General features: G+C 50.7%; 1 protein-coding gene across 5 annotated transcripts in view; it reads right to left on the bottom strand.

Annotated features, from left to right (window-relative positions):
- ZNF516 (zinc finger protein 516) overlaps positions 1–19,852 on the bottom strand; it is a 100,359-nt gene that overhangs the window by 24,521 nt on the left and 55,986 nt on the right. The gene's annotated exons all lie outside the window — the stretch shown is intronic.

Below are 19,852 nucleotides of genomic sequence, written 5' to 3'. Positions count from 1 at the left end.
ATGGAGCTCACCCACACTGCCCTGCACCCCGCAGCGGGGAGGCCAGTGGAGCTCAGAACAGTGCAGTCCAGTGCCCGGATGGATCAGCAGCTCTCTCTTAAGGGCAGACCAAACTCGAGGGCAAACCAGCATTATTTAATATTTATTTCTCAATTAAGTGACTCAGTAGAATGCAAAGGAAAATAACATAGCTGCCTATCTAGTGACATGTAACTACCCCACTACTAGTTAACAGACAGGGACCAGCTGTATCAAAACACAGAAATAAGGACTTAATTCTTTATGACAGATAGGGCTTTCTGCAACTTTCAGCCCGTGGTCACGCAGAGGGAGGGCCAGGAAAGAGTGTTCTCCCCCCAGTGTACCCCCAGGGAGCCTGCAACTGCTTCAGAAACTATGGACCACTGGTCTGGCCCAGGACGGGCCCCGTGACTGTCCTGTAAGCCTACGTCTCACCATCCCTCCCCTCACCTCCCCAAATCTGCTTCCCAGGTGGGGGTTGAGGGGAATGCCCCGGAGAAACAGTGCCCCTCCTTGAGTGGGGACCCCGCTCCCACCCCCCGGGGCCTGCCTGCAGGCTCACGCAGGCGATGCGGCTTTGGAAGGCCTCGTGGTGGGTGGTGGAGCCCTCGCCCACCTGCTGCACCCTCGGTCAGGGAGGGGCCCAGGGGATGGGAGTGACCCTGTCCAGTGGCTGCTGGGGGAAGAGGCAGGTGCTCTGGGGTAAACTCAGCTTGACTGTTCCAAACGCTGAACCATCTTTGGGTCAGGGGCTCGTAAGGGGAAGAGCTGAGCCTCGCATGCGCAGCAAGTTTCTAGAATTCTCCATACCGGACCCCGAAAGACTTCAGGTCTGCAAGTCCAGAATACAGACTTTCTCTCCAAAAGCGGGGTGCACGCACATGGTGATGCAGTAAAACTCGAAAGGACAGAGCAGCAGAGGGGTCAGGAAGAGACCCCCCTACGGCCCCTACTGCCCAGGAGGTGATCCTGGAACAATCTGAGTGGGAGATTCGCCTAGCAGCCCCACTCCCTTCCTTAAAACCCAGATGTAATATCTGCAGTATGTGTGTGTGTTTGTGTGTGTGTGTGAGCGCGCGTGCACTCAATTGCTCAGTCATGTTCGACTCTTTGTGACCCTACCAGGCTCCTCTGTTCATGGGATCCTCCAGGCAAGAATAAATACTGCGGTGGGTTGCCATTTCCTACCCCAGGGGATCTTCCCGACCCAAGGATGGCGCTTGAGTCTCTTGTGTTTCCTGCACTGCCACCGGATTCTTTACCACTGAGCCACCTGGGAAGCCCCAAACCTGCAGTGACGCCCCTAAATGGCAGCTGGCGCTCAGGGAGGACAGCAAACTGCATGCTCAGGTAGCGGGGTCTCCCCAACCCAAAGGCTGTGAGGATGCCCCTTCCAAGCTGTTCCTCTTCATGGGGGGAAAAAAAAGACCCACCAAACCAGTGTATGGGGGGTGGGGACAGTGAGGAGGTTCTTGAGACAGAAAAGAGCCTGAATACAAATTATTCTAGTGATTTGAGCTGTGTCTGGGACATACAGTAACCCTCCCCACAAAGATAAAAGATCGCAACTACTGTGAGCCCGAGAATTCCCACAATGAAGAACTCTTGTGTTTCAAGTAATTTTGAGGGCTTCCCTGGTGGTCTGCAGGTTAGGAGTCCACCTTGCAATGCAAGGGACACTGGATCGATCCCTGGTCTGGCAAGATCCCAGGTGCCTCAGAGCAGCTAAGCCGGGACACCTCAACCACGAGCCTGCGCTCTGGAGCCACAGCTATGGGGCCTGAGCTCCTCACCAGGAGAAATAAAAAACACATACACTCATCTTTGTAAAAACGAATTGTGAGATTTCAGCAGTTATTTTAATTTTTTAATATTTGTGAGTTCCCAGTAACTTTTGCAACTATTACCAGTTACCAAAAACTTGTTGTGACAGCAAGAACATCGGTTTTTAACTATTTCTCAAAAGAGCCTTCTTTAATAATGGTTTACCCTGCCTTGCTGCTGCTGCTAAGTCACTTCAGTCGCGTCCGACTCTGTGCAACCCCATAGACAGCAGCCCACCAGGCTCCCCCGTCCCTGGGATTCTCCAGGCAAGAACACTGGAGTGGGTTGCCATTTCCTTCTCCAATGCATGAAAGTGAAAAGTGAAAGTGAAGTCGCTCAGTCGTGTCCGACTCCTAACCACCCCATGGACTGCAGCCCATGGGATTTTCCTCCCCTCCATCCATGGGATTTTCCAGGCAAGAGTACTGGAGTGGGGTGCCATTACCCTGCCTTAAAAGGAGACAAATATAAACACAGGGCAGAATAAAAGGTAAGATGTTGTAAGAGAAATGAGAGCCATTTTGCATCACATCACGGTTTAACTGAAACTTGAGAGTTACCCATCTGAAATGCAAGAAATTAACAAAGAGAAAACCACACAGGTGTGGGGGGGAGGGGGCGGGAAAGAGTCCCTGAAAAGATATTTCAGTGTCTCAGAAACACTGATTCTCAATGAAATGTAATGGGGCGAATTATCATCACAGCACATCTTGGATACAACGCAAAAATGACTTAAAAAGTTTCAGCTACAACAGCCATGGGGCTTCTCAATTCTCAAACACGATTTAATAAGCTTTCTGTGCAAGTGAAGCAAAGGAGATGCTGAAAATCCTGCCCCGGGCTGGTTCGATGGGGAAGTTCTCCTTCTGGGAGAATAAAGGGAAAATCAGCGAGGGGCGAAGACACGCGGCGTGTCTGCCATCACAGAGGGCACCCAGGAGAGCACGTGACCAACTGGCCTACTTGCGAGGCCGCTGGGAGGAGGGGCCACAGCAAACAAGGAATCGCCAGGCTTCCAGGCCCGGAGACGACACCAGCAATAAAGTCAAAGTCTCAGCTCAGCCTCACTGCCCTTTGTAAAAGCACAAGCTTTGTTTCCAGAGCGAACAGCGCAGGAACCACTTCTGATGGCCCGGTATCTCTCCAGAACGACGCGGTCCTACAGCCAGAAAAGTGTCTCTTTAAGACAAGCATTCTTTCTCAAAGGTTTCTCACTCATTACACATGCAACGTGAACAACGATAATAATAATAATAATAATAAGGTCTCGGCGATAAGGAAACCAGACAACTAGAACAACAACAACTGAATAATCACGCTTAAATATTTTATACACGAACAAATATTTTCTTCCCTAAATTGTTCCTGCTCCTTTTTCTGCTGACTGAATGCAGTGTTCAAGTTTTCATTTTCAGTAATTAATCTATTCACATAAATAACTCGCAAAACTGTAACTTATTTGCGTTTATGGAAAAACATGTATTCAATAAATATCTTAGCACTCTGGAAGCCAGATTTTGATTTCTGAAGAAAAAAAGTTACAGATTAAATACAGGACTTCTGACTAAACCAAGTAACCAGGTGCCAAAAGAAAAGTTAACACTTGCAATCTGGAAAATAACTTTCTTAAGAACATTCCTGTTCAGAGATTATTACAGAGTCAACATTTTAGAGGTTGATCAAATATCTGGTGTATCCACCCAAGCTTCCAGTTAATGGACAGCAGTGTGTCCTGCCATAAAACAGTCACATTCTAGAAATGAAGAACTTACTGCTTCCTCATTGACACAGCCATAAAAATATGTCACTCAGGTCACTGGTGTATTTTTGAAAAAATCAAATCTATGCTGAAGTGAACAGAATTCAAGTCCATTAATACTTTCATGGCTACTGTAGCTTTTATACACCCTCCTTCAACCCCAAATCCTAACAGGAAACTATAAGTTGTCCATTTGACAAAGTTCAATCAAGTGTAAAAGTAAAAAGAAAACCACAAAACAAAACTTTACAAACCACGCTCTTAAGAATACTGAATATTTCCACTTTACAAAGGCAAATACAAAGTAAATCGATTACCATAAGGAAGCATGTTAAAGTTGAAGGAACTGGTGAAAGAAGGTGTTTCTATCACTTTAGATTTTAAACTGCCGCTGAGGGAGAGGAAGGAGCCCAGGGGCCTCGCCTGTGAAGCTTGTTCCCCAAAGCTTCCTTAAGGACAGGGCGTCAGGAACTGCCCCTCAACCTCTACAAGGAACCCACTCCACTCAAACCACCTGTGTTTGTTGTGCCACCCTTTGGGTTTTAAGAGAGCCAGGTCGGATCAAGACTGCAGAAGAGAAGGGACCTGCAAATCTCCAACATATAACAAGGGCTGTGGATACACACTAGCAGTTGCGTGGCTGGAAAGTTCTTATGCTGCGTAACTATCCCAGAATAGTTAAGAGCCACATTCTATGCATTTACGAACGAACTATAATGACCCTCTTTAGGAAACCGGGGCTATTTCTCAGCACCGCCTTCAGATGCAACGCCGGACACACGCCGACCTGCAGAACAAAGCCCGCGGGGCCCAGCGCCGGCCGCGGGGGAGGGGCGCGGCTTCCGGCGCCGTGCGGGGGCCTGGCCGGCAGAGGGCGCGCGCTCCCCGCGGTCCGCGCGCGGCCTGGCTTTCAGAAGGGGCCAAGGCGGCATCGACCTTTAAACAGAATATTCAGGTCCGGCGGGCCAAGCAGGGACGCGGAGAACTCGCTTAGAGTGTGCATCAGTACAATCATGCAGTTTTCACCTCTTAGTACAGAACGTACCTGAAATGGATAAAAGGAGTTCATCCAAAGGTCTTAAAGCAAGTTCACCAGTATTTTCAGAGAAGAAAATGTGCACAGCTTTAAACCAGTGATGCCCTTGAATGATCTGGCTAAAATGAACTTAGCTAAAATGATGGATCTACCGCATTGGACTGTGGGGCTCAGACTGTAAGGCAGCACTGTCAAATGTCCAGTTTTGGGACAGAAACGCACAGAAAAGCGGCACCTCAAAGGGGAGAGATCTGGCCCAACAAGGCACTGCGGGGCCTGACTTTTTCACCCACAGAACCGTTGTCTACATGAAAATCAAAATTCTTTTCACTCCTGGAGTGCTGTTGTACATGCACTCAGAATGGGGGGCGGGGGCTGAATGGTCCGCGGACACAGTTTCCGAGCAGCACTTGGCAGGACTTGTCACCTACACACCCACAAAGTGAAAATTTTATTATTTCATGAGGCTGACTGTGTGCAGGAAACACCCCTTCCTGGCTTATTCCTCATCTTTTCTCTTAGGGCTCCAGCCAGTGTGTACAAGGGTGGTCCTGGCCTCGCACGGGGTTACCTGCGAATTCAGAGCCTTGACCCCAGAGAAGGAGCCACGGGGACGCTACCTAAGCAGCGCCGGCTCGTCTGCCGAGTCGTCTCATCCCAATCAGAAGGTGGGCACTGGGGTCCTGGAGCCTTTGATGGTTACGCATGTGTGCATACAAAATACAGACTTTCTGTATTGCTCACATGAGGAGTTCAAGCTACTTTATAAATAATAAATCTCAAATGTTTCAGCCCACCAGAGACACTGAGTGGAAAGAATTACTGTATATTTTACTTAGTAATTGTAGCAAATCTTTCCAAGTCACATCACTAAACTCTTTCTGGACTCTCAAGCAGGCTGCAATATAATGGGTTATAGTTAAATTATTTGTAATTAAAATGCAAAGTCAAGGTATATATACATTTATTCTTCATGTACTTCTCCATATCTTAGCTTTCATTTTCTCCCCTTTTTTAATAGAGGAAATAACTGTATTCCCCTTTCTTGCATACATATCTTTGGTTTTCCCCTTGACTTGTATAAGCTCCCCTTCAACTTATCCAGTTACTTAAAAATCTAGACAAAGAATGACAGCCCCAGTGGACCAATGCCGCACAGAACAATCTCAGGAAAGCCCCACTTACTAATGTTTATTTTCTCAATCCTTTAGTCATATTTCTATTTTAAGAAGGAGTTGCAATATCATATTTCTGTGATTGTTTTCCAGGAGCTCGCTGGCTAAGCAGGAGCCGTGAGTCTATGAATTAAAAACGTTTAAAGCTAAGTAAGGGTTTTCCAACATTCTATGAGCTGAACTCAAAAGAAAGGGCCCTCGGGCCAACTCCACCTCCATTGACCTAGCGTCCCCTCCAGGGCTATCCAACGGGACCTGCAGCTTTGGGATCAAGCCGCCCAGCCCGAAATAACTCACCTACCGGCAAGGAGAAGCATCAGGGGGAGGTGGGCAGGGGGCAACAAACACAACTGGTCACACTTTCATTCAGCCCCAGACAGGTCAATACTAACCGATACATTCTCTCTTTAAAAAAACCCAGGCGTGGCCGCAGTGCTCTGGCCGGGTTCACGTGGTGAGCGGCACACACACGCGGCCCTCACAGAGCTCCGTGATGAAGGCAGCAGCCCAGCCACGCACCGGGGCCCAGAAGCTCCCCCGCGTCCTCCACTCCACCTGCCCTGTGACCTCTGACTTGTGTTCTCCCCCGGCACCCACATGAGGGCAGGACACCCCCGCCGAGGCCCCTTGGGGGACAGGGCCCTGGATCCTCCCCAGAACGCTGAGTTAGGCCCGAACAACTCTAAGACATGAAACAGGAAGTGACCTGCAAAGTCACCGCTAATCCGACGTCCAGATTCTGGGACCCAGACCCAGTTTTCAGAACCGCAGCCCCTGATGCCACGTCTTCGCTCTGACGTGAAAACCCTTTGCCAGGCTGCCGGGCTTCCACCACCCATCACTGATAGCCTCCGCTTCGCTCCAGGTGCGGCAGCTTACGGTCTACACGGCACTGCAGAGACGCACTGGTCCTGGGGGCGGAGCTGAAGCCAGAGCAAGGCTCATTCAAAGACACAGCGCTCCCGAAGCCTGCGTATATGCCGGGCAACCACCCGGCCCGCTCCCTCCCTGTCTGAGCATGCACTCACGCAGCCACACACAGTCACAGCCATGCGTGCGCAGATGCACGCCCAGCCACACACGCGGACACCGTACACACGCGGACACCGTGCACACACAGCCCTGCACACACAGACTCACGCAGGCACAGCCTCCCACAAGAGAACGGCTGTGTGTCTGGGCTGGGGGACCACTGGGGCAGCTGTTGGGGTAGCTGCCACGTGACCTCAAGTCCTGAGAACTCTCTCCCTTTCCCACAACCAGACAATTACAAAGTCCAGAATTCGAAGCCCAGTGAATACACCATTCTTTGAAAGGAGAATGTGTGTGTGTGTGTGTGTTGAGGCTATTTTTAGAAGCTGAGCATATCAATCCACACCCTGAGTACCTCAGCGTGGCCGAGACCAACCCCACTGCGAGCTACACAGGTTAGGTAACCCAGGGTCCCTGCTTCTTATTCTACTCACAGACGTCAAGAGACTTCAGGGTTTCCAGGAAACATACACACCAAACCTAAAACACGTAGCTGCAAAAAGTGACATGCTACTATTTACAGAATCTGGGGAAAACCACACGGCCACCCAGCACAGTCACACGTCTTTGGAAGCACTGCTCCACGGCTGTGCGTCCACGCGGGTCCCTGTGTCCACGCGGGTCCCTGCACGAGGTTAAGGCCCCTGCGAGTCCCACGCAGCCTGCTCGCCCGTGAGGTCCCAGAATACATTCAGGGCACCAGGCCTGAGGCTAAAATCACCTCTCTGCTCTGCCAAGGGCAGCTGGCCAGGCTGAGCACACAGGCCTTTTGCCCCTCTCGGGAGCTTCTGCAAAGCACAGGGGCACAGACAGATCCCTGGGAACTTGCCTGAGACACAGCTCAGCAAATGGCAGGAGCAAAGTAAGGCCCATGGTGGACATTTCCCTCATCTCCTTCCTTGCCAGCTGGACATGGGGACGCTCCCAGTATGGCCTCACTGCCAGCTCAGGGGACCTCGGTCACTGCCCTACCACCCCCTCCAGCCTCAAAGATCCTAGGATCACCACTGTGTGCAAGTGTGTGTGTGCACATACATGTGTGTGCACATACGTATGCATGCCCATGCGTGCATGCGTGTGCACTGTCGTCCCACGGAGAACATACAGTCTGTTCAGCCGTGGGCGATAATGCCACACCCTCGCGGCCCTGCAGCAAACTCTGCAATGTACACCCGTCCCCTGTTCCCTGAAGACATTTCCAGCCCACAGCTCAGGCGTGAATAGGATCCGTGCACACAGTTTCCCGGGACGCGCCTGGTGAACGGTTTCCCAGGGCCAGGGCAACAGCACACCCAGCAAGTGACAGGGGACACGGCCCCCGGCGCAGGGTCTGCACCACAGTCAAAGGAACCCCACACACTGCACCCCCGCCCCGGACGCCCACACAGAAGATCCGGGGACCAGAGGTCGTGATGTGTCCCCAGCAACTAGGCCGGCACGGCTGTGGAGCGATGGATGCAGCTGGCGTCACAAGCACAGGCTGTAAGGTGTCAGGGCCCAGCTTGGGCTCAGACTGGACTCTGGCTCCACCTGGAGCCCTGTCTGCAGGACAGGGGAGGCTCAGCAAGGAGGTCCAAGCAGTCAGTCCTAAAGGAAATCAGTCCTGAATACTCACTGGAAGGACTGATGCTGAGGCTGAAGCTCCAATATTTTGGCCACCTGATGGGAAGAACTGACTCTTGAAAAGACCCTGATGCTGGGAAAGATTGAAGGCAGGAGGAGAAGGGGACAACAGAGGATGAGATGGTTGGATGGCATCACCGACTCGACGGACATGAGTTTTGGCAAACTCCGGGAGTTAGCGATGGACAGGGAGGGCTGGCTGTGGGGTCACAAAGAGCCTAACACGACCTGGTGACTGAACAACAAAGGCTCAGAAGCACGACACGGACGGGTCTGGAGGTGAGGGCAGGCGGGGGGCAGAGGACGCCGGGCAGACCAGAGGCAGCCGTGGGGGCAGTCGGGACAGCCTCTCATGCCCTTCGCCTTCCACACTGTCAAGGCCGTCGTGTCCTAGCGGCGGTGCTGCTCACGGCTGATTTGAAACCACAGTGAAGCAGCATCCACCCGCTGCAGACAACCTCAGGCATAAAGCCTCTGTGTTTGCATGACGGGCCCTGCATCAGTCTAAGTCACCCAAGCAGCACACGAGAAGCACGTGTCGTGACTGCAGCCTCGTCACCGGGCTACCGGCGGACAGAGGCCATCTCACCCGCGGCTCGGAACCCGCCCGCATCCAGCAATGGCCACGCGGGGACCTGGTCCCCGCTGACCGGCCAGCAGCACCGGGCTCGAACAGCTCGTCCAGTGCGAGTCGGCCAAGGGAGCGGCATGCCCGCATCAGCAGCAGGCCGGCTCCTGCCACAGAGCGAGGGTCCCAGGTGCAGGAAGGCCCGTGGCCTCTGACCAGCCTCTCCTTCAGGAGGGCATCCCAGCCACTGCCCGTCAAGGTCACGGTCACTTCGAGGAAGCAGCCCCTGACCAGCACCCCCCAGTAGCTCCTGCCTGCTTCTGCTCCAGAGGCCCTAGTGAGTCTGATTCTTCTTAAACAGCACAGCTGGTGAAAGGTGCTTTCCCGTCTCACCAAGGCCTCCCCTTTCCAGGCCACCCCTTCGAGGTTCTGCTGACTTATCGGCACAGATGAGGATTTCTGAGCTTTCGCTGAAACTTTTTTGTCGACACAAGAGATGTCCGAATTCCCAGGTGTAAGTAACAGCCTCTTTTTCATCACCAGCATCGGGTCCCACCTGAATCCACCGACAATCCTAAGACAGACATCGTGGCTTACTCAAAGACGTGGAGCCCTAAGTGTGCGGGAGAGATGGCAGCCCAGAACAATTCAGGTAAAACTTTCCGTTTCCGTAACAGTCCTGCTCACTTCGTCTCCTCCGCACGGGTGTGCACTGTATAAAGATTCTATTTTTGTAGATCAAGGATACTGGAGCAGAACTCTGATGACCAAATTTAATGACAAAAAATTTCATTATCAAAATTAATTAAAATGCATAACCAAAATTAATAAAATTCTATTTCTTAACCCTGCCCTCAAAAGACTACAGAAAATGTTACCACTGGCACAACTAATTTGTCCAGTGAAATTAAAAAGAAAAAAACTCTAAGAAGATAATAAGCCCAGTGGCTCAGTCGTGTCCACCTCTTTGCGACGCCATGGACTGCAGCCCGCCAGGCTCCTCAGTACATGGGATTTCCCAGGCAAGAATTCTGCAGTGGGTTTCCACTTCCTACATCAGCTAAGAAGATAATTTTGAAGTTAACAGTATTTTGAGGGGAAAAAAGGCAGGCATCTGAATATCTCCTGAGGAAAAATCATTTTTCTGGTAGGGATAACATCATTCACATACCAAAGTGAATTATACCCAATATGACACCAAAAACACCCCGTAGGGCCAGGCTCCGAGAGGCCTTTTGACATCAGCGCCCAGGACCCTGCATCAGCCAAGCTCCACCAGCCTCCCTGTGGAGGCTGAAGGAAGGTGCCTCCCACACAGCCCCACAGCCCCACTGATGCCCAGGTCCCCGTGGCGGCTCAAACGGGGAGGAATCCACCTGCAATTCAGGAGACCCAGGTTCGATCCCTGGGTCGGGACAATCCCCTGGAAAAGGGAATCGCAGCCCACTCCAGTATTCTTGCCTGGAGGATCCCACGGACAGAGGAGCCTGACGGGCTACAGTCCATGGGGTCGCAAAGAGTCAGACAGGACTAAGTGACTAGCACTCTCACTTTACCCGTATCAGATGCCTGGGTGGGTCTGGAGCAAGGCGGCCAGGGCTGGCCCAGCAGGCCAGGCTGTGGGGCTGTGAGGTGCTCCTGCATGGCTTGCTCCGTCTTAAAACTAAGAGCCGATTTTACTCTCTCAACTAATCCGGCCCCTACATCCCCCATGGCATCACCCCACAGACACCGACTTTATGCTAAGACAGAAAATGTTTTCTTAATCTAACCCATTTCTGGCATGGGTTAAGTGTCACTGGATAAAACTAAAACCGAAACAAGTCTTTAAAGAATGATGTAACACTAGTGAAGAAGTAAACATCTTTACAAAACCCATGAATGAAAATGTTCCAACACAGTTTTTAGGTATCTGAGTGAACATCTGTTTATTTAAAAGGTTCTGCAAATATTTTCTCAAATTGATACACTATTTAAACAGCTTGTATAACTACCAAGTAGCTTAAGGAATTTTATGTAATCTTTTTTTTTTTTTTTTTAAATTAAACATTTGAAACAAAAAGATGCTTTGGAGAAACTGATGCCACCAAAGCCACCTGATCCTTTGCCCTCACTCTGAACAAATGAAGTTTACAACAGTACTTCTGCCAGAGCCGGAAAGGCTTATATATGCATGTACATATGTACATGTAGGCTTACATATACAGTGTACATGTGTACACTACTAAGTACGTGAGTAAACCACGTCATTTATTACTGTTTGGCTTTCAGCATTACTCACTGACGGCTCAAAATCCCACTCTGGGAAAAAAACCTTATTTCTTCTGAAACAGGGCACTTTCCTTTTTTTCATGAATAGCACATGAGCACGCACTTAGTAAGATTTCATTGAAAAAAATAATCTTATGTAAAGCTGGCACACCAGCTATGATCTTCCTCATTCAGGGAGTTTCTTTTAAAAGTCCGCATCCCTTGTGTTTAATGTGAGGCTTCAGGAGTCAGCTGATGAGAGGCACGGCTTTGGGCAGGGTACCCACTGCAGCTGGGGGGGCGAGGCAGACGCCCGACAGCCTTCCTGGGGCTGGTGACTCTCAAAGCTTGACATCTGAGCCACAGCGCATTACAGATTCCAACCTATTCAGAACTGTCAGTCCAAGCTTCCTTTTTTTTTAGGTTTTCTTAAGACTATCATCAACCCACAAAAGGCCACTCCATTAGCACTGAAGCTTATTAAAGCATTCTTCACCTTGCCAAACTGGCTTAGAATCATTTAACCATGGGAGAGGTAAAATAAGCCAGAAAATTCTAGCTTTGTTCCTAAATGACGGTCTTAATTTTGTTAATGACGGGTCAGGAGAAGGATGATACAAACGGGCACCTGCCATTGCTGTTCCCACTAAACTGAGTGAGCCTGGCTTTGAATCCTTTATTCAAATGAAATGATACATGTTGGCAAAGGAGTCAACACGCTGTTAGCAGCCTTCTCCATCCTGGAGGCCCGTCACTAACTGACCCGAGCAGAGTGAGCTGCGCCTGCCACAATCCTCCCACACTAGACGTACAGACAGAAAGATCGACTTCCCACACCACTCGCTGAACCACTGCGTCTAAGAGGCAAGGCCAGGCTCCCGGGAAAGACAAGCAAAACCCAGGGATGAAAACCACGCAGCGCTGAGCCCTTTGACGAAAGCCCCGCTGGAGGAGGCCAGCTCCGCAGGGAGAAGGGTCCCCTGGGGGCCACACACCACACAAGCCGCGCAGCCCTCCCTCTTCCAGTGGAGCCGGGGAGCTCCCTGAGCCCAGCAGCAGGGCTCTCCAGGTGGCGCTAGTGGTGAAGAATCTGCCTGCCAGTGCAGGAGACACAAGAGACGCGGGTTCCGTTCCTGGGTCATGAAGATCCCCTGGAGCAGGGCCTGCAACCCAATATTCTTGTCTGGAGAATCCCATGGACAGAGGAGTAGCAGAGGTTGGACGTGACTCAGCACGCACGTACAACTGGACACTGAACCTCCACAGTGGAGACCATGGCTGCCAGATTCGTAGGGAGGAAAACTTGGGAGAGTCTTCATCATTGGCAAAAAAATATGTTTGAAGATACACAATTCCATCTTAAACACTGCCTCCATCCCAACCTGATCCTAGAGACAGGAACAAGAACTCCGCTTCTCCATTCTCCCTCCTCCAGATCAACCTCCAGTTTCAGCCGCTGTTAATCAGCAAGCACAGAGGAGAGAAGGATGAGGCAGGGAGGTCCAGCCGCTCTCATCTTTGGCCAGCGTGGCCCCAAAGACCTCTATAGATAACCTGGAGAACACAGGGTCAGGGCAGCCTGGGGTACTGAGAAATAAACAGATTTTCACAGTGCTTCTCAGCTTGCGACCATTTGAGGACTGCTGTAAAGTTCTGAAATGAAACTTGGCAAAGGGTCTCCGTGCGATGCCTTTGAACTCCGAGTGCTTCCACTCTGCAACTTACCCAGTGGTTCATCTGGTCCCTGCCTCCCAGCTTCAAAGGACAGGCTCGCCCTGTCCCCGGCAAAGGCAGAGACCTGCACGCACGGCTCCAGCCTTAAATGTTTTACTCCATGATCCTCTCTGCTCTTTCAAAATTGTATTAACCCGTGAAAACGTGGATATCAGAGCTATCGGGGACAACTCCAGGAATTCTGAACCTTCAAAATCTGAACACTTTTCTGCCTTCACCTAGCGTGGAAACATTCAGGGCTTTCTGTCTTTACCAAGGAGATGTGTGAGCAATGCATAAATTTACCTAACACACACTTTGTTAAAGTATTTAAATAAATGCATAATCCACAGACAGCTTTGGTAGCGCAGTGGTAAAGAATCCACCTGCCAATGCAGGAAATGCAAGAGTCGTGGGTTCGATCCCTGGGTCAGGAAGATCCCCTAGAGAAGGAAATCACAACCCACTCCAGCATTCACGCCTGGAGGATTCCATGGACAGAGGAGCCTGGCGGGTTACAGTCCATGGGGTCGCAAAGTATCAGGCACAACTGAGCACACACACACACCCTATCCTATTAAGGAATCCTTGGTTAAAAACCTGTTGTCTCAGAATTTACAACTGACACTTTCCTGCAATTTAAAGTCAAAAAGTAATAAACCTTAGAGGGATTTTTAATCCCTTTTTGGATGTAATTAATGATATTAACTTGGAAGCTTTCAATTAGAGAAAATACTGCACTGAAAGTTTTATTATTTCTTTAAAAAAAATGCATAGCTGCTTGGAGAGTCCCCTGGACGGCAAGGAGATCAACCCAGCCAATTCTAAAGGAAATCAACCCTGAAGCTGAAGTCCCAATACTTCAGCCACCTGATGCGAAGAGCCAACTCACTGCAAAAGACTCTGATGCTGGGAAAGGTTGAAGGCAGGAGAAGGGGCAACAGGGGATGAGATGGTTGGATGGCATCACTGACTCAGTGGACATGAGTTTGAGCAAGCTCCAGCAGACAGTGAAGGACAGGGAAGCCTGGCGTGCTGCAGCGCATGGGGTCACAGAGTCAGACACTTCATAGTTCTCTGATTTTACTTACAGTTAAAAAAAAAAGTAGAAACACTGTGCCACAGACTCTGTATTTCAAAGGGAAAAGGAGTTTCTGAAGACGTTTCTGTAGAGCTGAGTCCGCAGGTGGGACTGGCGCTCAAGCCATCATGGGTCTTTCTGCTTTGCACGTGGGTCAAACTGTGTAACTCTGGCCATTTTGAGGCAGAGCTTCCTTTTATTTAATATTAATATTGATTAAGGCACCAGACAACCAATGATCATTATTTCCATTTTAAATAAAATTATGGCCACTCAAGCAATTTATCGTAAAAACCAGCCAAATTTAGCTGAGTTGCTGTACATGCGAATAAGGCCGACCTGGTCTTTGGTGGCTGACCGGAACTCATAAGTCAGAGCTGCCGGCTGCAGACGTGGAGGATCTGCCCTAAGGCAAGGCTGAGGCGACAGGTCGCGGAGAGAAGCTCGGGGCAGGTCGCGGAGAGAAGCTCGGGCAGCGCTGTCCCAGCCCCCGCATGTGTGCCCCCTGCAGGGCTGCAGGTCCAGGAGCAGGGCTCAGGACTCCCCCAGCAAGAGCCGAGGGTGAAGCACATGTCTCCCCGCCACCCTGCCACACAGCTCAGACGGTGAAGAACCTGCCTGCAATGCAGGAGACCCAGGTCCAGCCCCCAGGTCGGGAAGATCCCCTGGAGGAGGAAATGGCCACCCACTCCAGTACTCCTGCCTGGAGATTCCCATGGACAGAGCAGCCTGGCGGGCTACAGTCCATGGGGTGGCAGAGAGTTGCACACGACTGAGTGGCTGACACTCACCTCTCTCCCCAGCTCAGGACACTCACTTCTCTCCCCAGCTCAGCTCCCAGGGCCCCACAGTGGACACAGGTGGACGGTGGGGATCAGACACAAGCAGGCTGTCCCTGAGACCATGAGGCTGGGGACGAACATTCTGGAAACCGAGGGATCATAAATGCAGTCACTGCAATGGTAATCGAGTATGGTCTCCAACTAAAAGAATGAAGTATGAGGCAGTCCTAAGGCTCTAGGAGAAGAGCCTCTGTGTTTACGGGAAGGGAGGACAGGAGATGGCCACGCACTAAATGGAAAGGAATCATGGACCATACACACTTCTGCACACGGACCCCATCAGGGAGGTCAAGGAGGATGAGCAGGGTGATCCTGGGGAGACGGGAAAGGAGTGTTTTCCCAGTTCCGCCAATGAAAGGACAAGAGAAGCAGTTTAAATGACAGGCAGTGAAGGAGAGAACGAATTTCAGATTATAAAAAAGGACAAAATGGAAAAATAAAACTGTCTAGCATTAATTCTCCTCTGCACAAATCTTTAAGATACACAAAGAAAACCTATGTTTGTGATTGGCTGGTTGAGTTTTAGCTAATGAAAGAAGCCAGCAGGTCCTCTCAGAACCACTTGTATTCCTACCACTAAAAGTTGCATCACCTTGCCGCCTGGTGTCGGCATGGAAACCCTGTGCTGAGTGCGTCTGGAGGCTTCCACTTGTGAGCTCAGAGGTGGCGGGAGTCTGTCGGGCAGCAGGCAGCCCCTCCCGTAAGGTCGGCAATCACAGGAGTCCATGCAGGGCTTCACTGCGTCTTTCCAAGGGAAGGGTCCTCAGGAGGAAGACAACGCCCCCCTCCCCTTTACAGGTGGGAAAGAGAAGTTGTAGAGGTCCAGCCTGTAGCTCTGCAGCTCCTTGGGGAGAGGTCCACGCAGCCCAGGCCTCGCTGTGCATTCCCACAGGCGCTTGCCTGGTGTGCCTGGCGGGACCTCGCCTCCAACGTCAAGTGAGCAACGAGACGGGACAAGACCTCGATGGCAGGAGACAGCGCTCACCTCCAAACCCCACTCAGGTGGAGTCAGGACTTTCACTGACTCACAAAGGCCTCGCTTCAAGGCGACACCAGATTCCAGAACCCTCTATTTCAATTACAGATCAGTCTTGCAAAATGAACTCGGGAGCTCTCTGCACAGTTCGAGGTCAGAGGGAAGAGGTCAGAGGTCAGAGGGAAGGAAGGCACCCACTGCTTCTAGAGCTTGTCCATCTGCACTGTGGACGCTACGGCGGGGGCATCAGAAATTCTCCAAGGGTTCAAACCAGCGATGCAGGAGTCCCAAGAAAACAGTGATCTGCCAGATTTTCTCCACCCATCTTTAGAGAATATTTTTTTTTAACCAAAACTGAACGAGGGTAGATCACACATAGGCAAAATCAATTCAGAATCAGAAGAAATACACCCAGTAAATAAACCAAATTTCTTACGCTGCTTTGGAGGATGGTTGTGAGTCTTGGGTCATTATTGACTATTATTGTGCAAATGACAGGCTGCAGATCACAGACTGAGATTACAGGACCCTGTCCCTACATCTGGGCAGCCTAGGTCTACAGTATGGTCTGGAGGACTCCTGGGGCTCTTTTTTTTTTAAATTGGAAACTAATTACTTTACAATATTGTAGTGGTTTTGCCATACACTGACATGAATCCGCCACGGGTGTACACATGTCCCCCATCCTGAACCCCCTTCCCACCTCCTTCCCTATCCCATCCCTCAGGGTCATCCCAGTGCACTGGCCCTGAGCGCCCTGCCTCATGCATCAAACCTGGACTGGCAATCTGTTTCACATATGATAACATACATGTTTCAGTGCCATTCTCTCAAATCATCCCACCCTCGCCTTCTCCCGCAGAGTCCAAAAGTCTGTTTTTTACATCTGTGTCTCTTTTGCTGTCTTGCATACAGGGTCATCGTTACCATCTTTCTAAGTTCCATATATGTGTGTTAATATATTATACTGGTGCTTTTCTTTCTGACTCACTTCACTCTGTATAATAGGCTCCAGTTTCACCCACCTGATTGAACTGATTCAGATGCGCTCTTTTTAATGGCTGAGTACTGTTCCGTTGCGTACATGCCCCACAGCTTTCTTAGAGTATGGTCTGCAGGATTCCTGGGCTCTTTTTATTTTGAATTAAGGAGATGGGCCCTTGCATGTAGGGTAAGTTTCAGCAGTTCAGGCTAGATGGGGCCTTTTACTAACCAAGCTACCAGATCCTTGGGGGCGTCTACCAGGGTCCCACGGAGTTAGGGCAAAGCTGTGACCCCAATACTACACACATCATGGAATACTGACACCCCACTGTGGAAGAGCACGGACCTATGAGACAGCAACAAACTCCACCTACCAAATTCCAAACGAAACAGAACCTTCCTCTGATGACTGACATCAATGCTAGAGTAGCCACCACTGGGGCAGCATTATTCTCTAGGACGGATTTCAAAAAGTGTCACAGTCACAGCGGCCGCACGCTATATAGGACACTCAAGTATGTCACACGGTCCTGACTCCAGGAAGCACATGGAACATTTTCTGTGTTAGAAAATGCTAAGATTTTTTTCATCCAAACAGAATAAATGCAATTTTCATTTTCTCCTGAATCTCTTTCTCCACCAGCACTGTTCTGACCCTCAATGCAGGTAATGCACGTGTTCAAAGTATCGATACCTGTAAACTAGAGAGCAAGGAATCTCCACCAGAGAGCCGTCCCCTTTTATTCCTCAGCTAATTATCATCCCAACATTCATAGCATGAGGTCATCAGCATCTCCATCCAATAGTGAACAGAGCTGCTGAACAGGTCTCACTCAGTCAACAAGCAGGCCAGGAAACAAGACCAGGCATTTCCTAGGTGTCCTGAAATAACCACCTGCCAGAAGATTCACCCAGAGACACACACCAGGGAACACACAGGGGAGCCAGGTAATCTGAACTGCAGACCAAAGGCAAGTCACTTTTAGCCTATGTCTCAAATGTTACATGGGACACACTTACACTAAAAAAGGCTATTCGATGTTTACGTGAAACTTACCAGGCATCCTGTATTTTTTATGCACTGAACCTCTAACATGTTTTCAGCTAAACAAATATATTATTTACATGAATGACTTCAAAGGAAGCACTGTATGAGTCAGACGCTCAGTCCAAAAAAAAAAAAAAAAAGTGTCTATAGTGATGTAAACGCCAGCATCACATGTCACGAAGAAAATTATTTTTCATCTATATGCGGTATCGTTCGTTCAGTGAGAAGAGGGAACGTACTCGTGGGAGACAGAGCAGAAGCCAGTATTACCTTCAGGGGACCCAAACCACAGGGCGGCATTTCACCAATGACCAGTCTCTACAAGACGGGCCTCTCAGAGCCTCGGTGGCTCCAAGAGTCCCTTCTGTGCAGGTGAGGCAGTGGGGCTGGCTTCAGGGGGCCTCGGCCCCTCCCCGCCTCATCTGGGGGCAGAGGAGCTGGGGGTGAGTAGTTCTAACGCAAAAGACCAGCTTTGGGGGACCCTGCTGCTGCTACTAAGTCGCTTCAGTCATGTCCAACTCTGCGTGACCCCATAGAAGGCAGCCCACCAGGCTCCCCCATCCCTGGGATTCTCCAGGCAAGAACACTAGAGTGGGTTGCCATTTTCTTCTCCAATGCATGAAAGTGAAAAGTGAAAGGGACCCTAACCTTGCCCTTAAAGGAAATCACCCCTGAATATTCACTGGACGGACTGATGCTGAAACTGAAGCTCCAGTACTTCGGCCTCCTGATGTGAAGAGGCGACTCACTGGAAAAGACCCTGATGATGGGAAAGATTGAAGGCAAAAGGAGAAGGGGACAGCAGAGGATGAGATGGTTGGATGGCATCACCGACTCGATGGACATGAATTTTAGGGACTCCAAGAGATGAAGAAGGGCGTGGAAGCCTGATGTGCTGCAGTCCATGGGGCCGCAAAAAGTTAGACACGACTGAGCCACTGAACAGCAAACCTTTCCCTGGACGGCCCTGCCCCGCACTGAGGGCATCAGAGGGAGCTGAGAAGTGGCACATTCCCCTGCAGCCCGGGCGGAGGGGCCGGGGGTTCCCCAGAGCAGGCTTGTGGAAATGACAAGGGCAGGGTCGCAGTGATCTGTTCCGGGCGCACTGGCCGCAGCCGGTCCCTGGCCTCGGGTCACAGAGAGACAACAGGCACAGGAGGCTCTGCGGCTGGACGGACCATCACCCGAGACCCCCGCACCCCAACACCAGGCCTCGCCGTGCACGCTGGGCGCTGAGTGTGACCCGGTGTCCTATCCCCTCCCTTTGTCCTCGGATAGAAAAGGGGCCAGAGGGAGGGCAAAGGGGCTGAGCAGGATTGGGGGAGACAATGACCGGTGGGCAGCGAGGTGAGCGAGGCTGATGCTGGACCCCTGGACAGAGGGAAGACCAGCCCTCCCCTGCCTTCCCCGCACCTGCTCTGGGGGGGTGTCCTCGTGTGCTGCTGCTCCAAAACCTACAAGCTTCTAAAACAGGCCCCCCCAACACACCAGACCTTCAAACTCAGAGAAAAGGATCTTGAACTCAAGGAAGAAAAACCCAACGAACTCTGATCCAGAATGGGAAAGAAGTCTGGATATTTAAAACGGATCCAGGAACCCTGCATCCACCCAGTGCTTTCCAGCTTGGGAGGCAGCTCTGGGGGTAGCTTTCTCTCTTCCCCACTAATGTGCAAGCCCAGGGCCCTTTTGTGATCAGTAGCAAGAATTTGTTTCTAAGTGGTGAGTAGGCTGTCACCATGGAAACTGCAGAGACTCTTTCTCTCCTTGGTGTTACACACCACCTGTCCAGAACTTTGTGTTCAGAGTTTACAAAATTCCCAAGTCAAGGACTGTGCAACCCCTTTCCTCGAAGCTGGAATTCAGGAGCTCTGTCAGCCACCTCCGGTGACACCCTGAACTGCACAGTGCGGCCAGTAACAA

Source organism: Bos taurus, chromosome 24 (assembly GCF_002263795.3).
Source record: "Bos taurus isolate L1 Dominette 01449 registration number 42190680 breed Hereford chromosome 24, ARS-UCD2.0, whole genome shotgun sequence".
NCBI lineage: Eukaryota > Metazoa > Chordata > Mammalia > Artiodactyla > Bovidae > Bos > Bos taurus.
The sequence above is the reverse complement of the archived record's forward strand: the minus strand, read 5'-3'. Positions and strand labels throughout refer to the sequence as shown.